General features: G+C 39.5%; 1 long non-coding RNA gene across 1 annotated transcript; it reads right to left on the bottom strand.

Moving 5' to 3' along the window:
- Nucleotides 1-1,793: 1,793 nt before the first annotated feature.
- Nucleotides 1,794-6,667, bottom strand: LOC121292648. Its single transcript, XR_005946309.1, has 3 exons — nt 6,622-6,667; nt 5,234-5,284; nt 1,794-5,154 (listed from the first exon to the last, which is right to left on the bottom strand). It is a non-coding gene; the product is annotated as an uncharacterized LOC121292648 (long non-coding RNA).
- Nucleotides 6,668-6,808: the final 141 nt, after the last annotated feature.

The raw sequence follows: 6,808 nt of genomic DNA, 5'->3' as shown, positions 1-6,808 counted from the left end.
ATCTTATATGGGATGCTTCAAAATCTTTTAAATCCTTCACTCCAATCCATTCCAAACTTCTGATTAAGCTTATCTTTTTGTTACTTATCTGGGAACCAAATCATTTCATACTTTCAACTGTTAGGTATGGCACCATCTTTATTGAATGCTCCACAATATCAGCTGATGCTCAGGACTTAGAACGTAATTTATAGCTCTAGTCCCTTAACACACTGGATAGCATCTGTCAGATAATTTCATGGTGGCATATTCTAACCTCAATTATGAATCTCAAACTAATTGAAGCAGATGAGCAAACAATCCCCTTGAGTCACTGCAAGTCCAGTACAATATACAGAACATTTCCTCCCGGCACTGCCATGACCACAGTACTTATGCAAAAGATATCACTGGAAGGTATTATGCTCACCATTATATGGAAAACCAATGTCACAACCACAATTAGAAGGCCTTTTTAACACTACCACCCTTGTAGAAAACAAGCAGGTCGGCAGTTAAAAATCCCCAAATAAGCTTATCTGTTCAAAGTTCCCAGGATCCCGCTGCCTGCAGTTTTTACCTGTACTCCTGAGAAAGCAGCAAGGATACTTGATTGAAGCTAGCAATTTCCTTCATTACATATGTATGTCAGGTCCTGGTAGGCCAACCCAGTACAGAAGAGGATTAACCCCAGAAGATCACTTAACAAGGTAATAGTTTTTCTTTCCTTCTTGTGACCAGGAATGCTCCTCCAGGCTCCACAAGAAAAGGTTAGGTTTCTGCTACCCCAGACTGCTCACTCTGCCTCCCACCTTACCAAGCACAAAGCCCCCAGAAGGTGCTTCTGCTCCCTAATCCCGCTACATGCCTTGCATGGACGGGTAGCCTCGCTTCCTGCTGACTTCTGCCTAAAACAGGCAGGAGTGAACTGGCAGCATATTAATCAGGTCCAAGGGTTAAAATAGTCTGGCCCTGATTTCTGCAACAATGGGGTAATTTTCCAACTCACTTCGCCACCCATCCATCCAGAGTCAAAATCAGGATCCATGTCTTACATGTATTATTCTATGTTATACAATCATTAGAAAGCTTACAAAAGTGTGGACTACGCTAGAGGATAGTTTATGGCATAATACATTCTCATTCTTATTAGGAAATATTGCAGCAAATAGAATTCCAATGTTTGTCCTCTACACGTGAATTTTTAAATAGATATGATATGTGCCTAAGCTCCATAACTAATCTGTTTAAATTGTCTTTCTTCCTGGGATTCTGAAGCTGGAGGTGATGGTATATTAGTATGGTAGAAGTTACATTAGCCATTGCATATTATAGTCAAATGGTGCTGTTAAATGATGTGACGCTACTTCTGATAATGTATTGGCAGAAGTGAAGGTGAATGCATCAAGAGATCATCAGCTCTTTTAACACACATGAAATATAATCCCTTGTGCAGAAGGTTTTAAACCATATTAAGAATATTCAATGAGTTTCCGTTCACAGGCAGCAACAAGAAATTCAATTTCACTGTCTTCCATGTTGTTGGAATAACATCAACCTCAAGGTATTTCATTTAGTGAAGTATTTTGGCTCACACCTCCAGTGATAAAACTGTGCCTTTGTCAACTGTATTCTGCTTAATATCTTTACCTATGGCTTGTGGGAAATTTGAAATGATCCAAACTAGTCTTGACCATAATAAAATCATTTTAATTTGTAAATATAAAAACACCATAATAATAAATGCGCCTTACATTGGTGATTCCTTAAAAAATGTAACAGTCTAGTTTGACTGATTGCAAAACTGGGTATGAAAGATAAAATTAAATATCATCAGTGCAAAAGTGCATAGGTCATCAAACTAAATAAAACTACGCAATATAAAATTAAATGATCTGAACACATAACTTCACGCACAAAATCAATTTTAACCAATCATAATGATGTATCAAATACAGTAAATGTTGCTTTATCTGAAATATGAACATAAAGAAGTTACTTCAGAGAGACCTGGGCTCCAATATTAACTCGAAGCTGGTTTGGAGTAGAGGCAGAGGTGCAATATCAGCATCAGGAAAACTTACAATGTGTGTGTCTGTAGCATTTTAATGCAGCCACCCAATTGTAATTTTCCCGCTGTAATTTTACCTGCTGACAGATGACACAATCAACTGGGGTATTTAAAAGGCCAATCCAAAGACAGAATTTTGAAGTGTCAGGAGTTTGAACAAAGAGAGGGATAAGCTTCATCATGGATTCAGGACAGTCAAGGACCGCATCACAATTTATTGAAGTATTGCTTGATGCACTGTGGGTGCAGTGAGGAGTGGGAGAAAGATACAATTCCCCAGCAATGCTGGTAAGAAACATATTGCTGTAACAAAGAAAACAAGTGTGGTTGGAGGTGGCCATTGGCCTGGATTTTCCTACAGGCTTTGAAACCCCAAAGTTGGGGCCAAATGGGTCTCAAGTCGGCACGACAGCAGCGAGATTGGCAGCACAATCTTCCAGAATGCAGGGTCCTAATTTACTGCCTCGACCTTCACCATCCTATTAAGGATGGTAGATGGACTCCCAATGTTGCTGGCCCAATCAGAGAGCTGGCAGCTCTGGAGTCTCAGCAGCCCCACTGAGAGAGGTTCATGCTGTGAGGCAGGTCAGGGACCATGAAGATGCCTCAACATGGAGACACCCCTCGCTGGCCAAAATAGAAGGGCTGCAGTGAAGACTCCTGCTGCCAAAAAGAACATTGGGATGGAGGGGTAACCGTCTGCGGGATTGGGCATGGCCACGAGTGCAGCCTTTCATCATGGCCCCATCAGTAGGGAGAGTGGAGCCTCTCCGCTGGCCCACTGATCTGCTGCTGGGAGGACGCTTCAATTGAACTGGAAGCCTCAGCATAACATGGGGGGCTACTTCAACGCCATTAAAAAAAACCCCTACGTGGGACCTTAATTGGACTAATTGGCTGCTAGCCCACATGCGGGAGTCCCCCAGAGTAACATTCCATGAGGGAATGCATTGGAAGCCGTCCTTATGTGTCTCCCCGCTATTTTCCTAGCTCCCTTCCTCCATCCCTGTCTCCAGGATGCCAGGAAAATCCAACTCACTCAGTCAGTTTCCTGGATGCAGTGCAAGAAGTGCTTTAATGACCTAATCATGTCAGGAATGGAGAGTTGCACAATTTATTCTCCACACACCACACCCTTCCACCCCCTCACTCTGCCTTGTCAAACCTATTTCATAACTCTTTACACACATTTGCCTCTTGTTGCATTTCTATGGACTTTGTCAAATCCCTATGTATCAATTCAGCACTGCCACTCACCCCTGAGCGTTACACAGTTCAATTCTTGTCCTCAGTAGTCACACTCACCAAACTGCAGATATGCCATGCCGCTATTCATTGGCCTGTTCATTCCATCATTGCAGTAGAAGATAACAGAGATTTCAAGGGATAGAGAGAGAACGAGAGGTGGTACATGTTGACCCACCTCCACTACAATCAGTACCCAACCTGTTGCTTTCTCTCCTGATGACCAAGTCTGGCATGGCATTGGTGGAGCAATTTGTCATGAAACTAATATTTTTTTCATGATATTATTGTGGTTTATTGTAAAGTAGGCTTATGGGTGTCAGCATCTGTATTGCTGATTTAATTGAATTAGAGTCAGATAGACTGAAAGCTTGAAATTATCAAAACAAGTTAGGGGTAAAAAGCATTTGAAATGCTAATGAGGAAACATGGATGAAGGCTGAGCATGTTGGGTGTGAAGGAAATTTGCATTTTTCGATAAGTGAAGGGCAAGAGTTGTTTAGGTTTCAAAGGGATGATAGGATGTTTACAACTAACAAGATAAGTAAGGCCAAGCAGGGGTTTATTTTTCCAAAGGTACTGACCATATTGGCAACATGAAAGATTTTTATATTATGGGAAAAGTAAACTTCCAAAGATATATAGAACAATGGAACTTACAGATTAAAGAGAGAGAAACATATATAAAGAGAATGGAAAGGTATGTTGTGGGGTCATGTAAGATCTAAGAGGACCACGTAAAACAGCCTTGGGGATGCCTCCAACCACTTTTGCAGAAGTCTGCAGTGTCCAGTAACCAAAAGTGGAGGGAAGCCTTTGGAATTCCACTGTTGAGTGGGTGCCTTGGTAAACCTGCTGGCTTGCCATTTAAATTTAAAATCTATTTTGGAAGCAAATAAGTTGAGAACAGTGATCACTCTCACAGCCACTGGTAACGTGTTGCCAACAGATGTACATTTAGGAGACTGCAGATGCCTGACTCCACCTGATATGACAACCTCAGCTTCCGAGAGTAGAGGTCTTCCAGGGTGTAAGGAAGCCTACCCTTCACCTGAACACCCGGTTACACTGATAGTGCCTCATGTGAGTTCATCCCCTCTGTTGCTCCCTGCTCTGCTGATCACCTGCATGCTATTGTTGCTTTGGCTGCTGTTGATGGTCATCTTGCTCATCATCTGAGGTCTAATCTAAGACAGTCATAGCTTCATCCATCCTGAACTTAGTATCTCCAAAGTGCACAAATTAACCTCTCGCCACAAGTATTCTCAACAAATCCTTTCCTATTGGGAGATTAGAATGCGGCAATGAGCTCTCCATATTTATTGCTGTTGCATGTATGGCTTTTAATAAGCCCCATAATAATTACCATTCTCTTTGCACCTTGGTTTCATTGGTGAGTTTCATGGAGCCCAGGGAATCCATGCAGGTGCAATTAAATTTAAATGCCTGTTAAAATACTATTTCAATACACTGATTTAAATTGACACACCACCTTGCTGAAGGAGGATACAGATACAAGCCAAATGTGGCCAAATTAAACACAGAAATCACCGCATTGCAGCTGCCTCCTGGTCACATTGACATTTTCGACAAATTAAACATCCCCATTTGCATCTAAACCCATGTGTTCCTCAATGTTAACATTTCTCACCCCCGCCACCACCAGACCTTTAATGATTCAAAGTGCATTGTGTACATACCAGTACACTGTAATTAAACAACCACAGTGAAGGTCAGAAGGTTTGACTTGCAAACCTCCAAGAGGTAGCTATATCACCATTGTTCCAAATCTTGGTGCCACCAATAGGTCTCCATCTTACAAATTTGTATCTTCAGTTCAGTTCTGTAATCATTGCAATCTACATATAAAAGATTCCTTTATAAATCCACACAAGTGTTTTAATTTTCAAAATATTTGTTAAAAATAGAATAGATTACCAGTTGACGTAATATTAGAGATTTAATTTCAAAATCAATTTTGGTCGCCATCTGTAAAATACAAGAATAATGTTAATTTCCAGACTACTTTTCTTGCTAACATATAGCTCTTCTTTTTCTTAACTCTGATAACTTCTAAGTGGCCAGCAAGGACATGGTGGGCCAAATAGCCTCCTTCTATGCCATATTCCTTTTTATGTTTCTATGTTAGCTAGGTAGATTGACAGTATAGCAGACTGATGTAGCAACACATGCAATCTACAATTCTGGGATGTAGATTGTTGCCCTTAGATTGTTGTGGGATGTTGCCCTTAATCTCCCACGCTGCTGAACTTCCAATCTCAGCTGAATTATTCTACAAAGGTAGAAATGCTTGCTGGGTTGTCCTGTTCCCCAGAATTGGTGCAATGTAGGGTGAAACCATGCAAAAGTAAGTTTGAGCTGGAAATGGTATACATCTGCATGCTTAAAGTCTAATACTTCCATAATTGCAACATTAATTTAATGAAATAAAATATCAGAATATGTTGATGATACAGCCACTATATTCAGCTTCTTAAGAATTCAAGCGACCAATTTAAATTTGAAAAGATTGTATTAGAGTTACTAGATTTAGTGCTTGCAACCACTTAATTAATAGCAACCTAATTAGATTTGCATAAAATGTCCTCCCTATATCCCTCATTACTTCCAAAAGTGGGCTTATATCATAATTCATGAAGAGCTCTACTTTTATAATATCAATTTTCTTTCCATTCCTACATATTTACAACTAGTAAGGTACTCTCCCTTATCATCATAAGGCCAAACCAAAGCACCATATGTTTTCTTTTTCTGAACATGAGTGGACTATTCTAGATAAATCTAGGAAAATGATTTTAGCCAGGCTTGCCCAGGAACAAGTTTCCTATTTCACTGTGGCCAGAAGAAAACTGCTACTCTAATCTAATTGACAATCTTTATTGTAACTAGCAAAACGAATGTTTCTCCTTCTCTAACCTATGTTTGATAACATGTCTTTTTAATTTCAATGACCCAAGAGATAATAACCTAACAAGTTTAAGCCTGCCTTAGTATCCTAAAGAAATTGAATATTAAGTACAGCTGTTATATAATTAACTGAACATTGAACTGTTTCCCAAAGCAAACCTTAGTTTTCTGAAAAGGCATTTTTTACTCTGTTAGTCATTATATGAACTTGGCCTAGAAAAATGTTCAGAGGTACTGTTGTCATTTGTTTATAACTGTAAAGTTTATCAATGTAACCAAATATGCATTTTCAAACTTGAAAGTGATGAGCTAATTTAATAGCTATACTGCATTTTTCCAACATTTTGTAGACAATATCAAACTTACCACAGTACCGAAAGCAAATATTTTCAACTTACTTTCAGATAATGTCGCAGGTCTTTGATTGCTTTCTGGAAAGTTGTGGATGTACTCTAGAGTCAAATATTCTGCGAGAAAAGTGAGAAACCGAAAATACAACTGGTTATATGAAAATTGCCCTATTAGATAGATTTACAAATTAGTTAGACTTCTTTCAGAAAGTAATATTTCAGACTAAAGTATGAA

Source organism: Carcharodon carcharias, chromosome 20 (genome assembly GCF_017639515.1).
Source record: "Carcharodon carcharias isolate sCarCar2 chromosome 20, sCarCar2.pri, whole genome shotgun sequence".
Classification (NCBI taxonomy): Eukaryota; Metazoa; Chordata; class Chondrichthyes; order Lamniformes; family Lamnidae; genus Carcharodon; species Carcharodon carcharias.
Note: the sequence above shows the minus strand (reverse complement) of the source record. Positions and strands in the feature narration are given on the sequence as shown.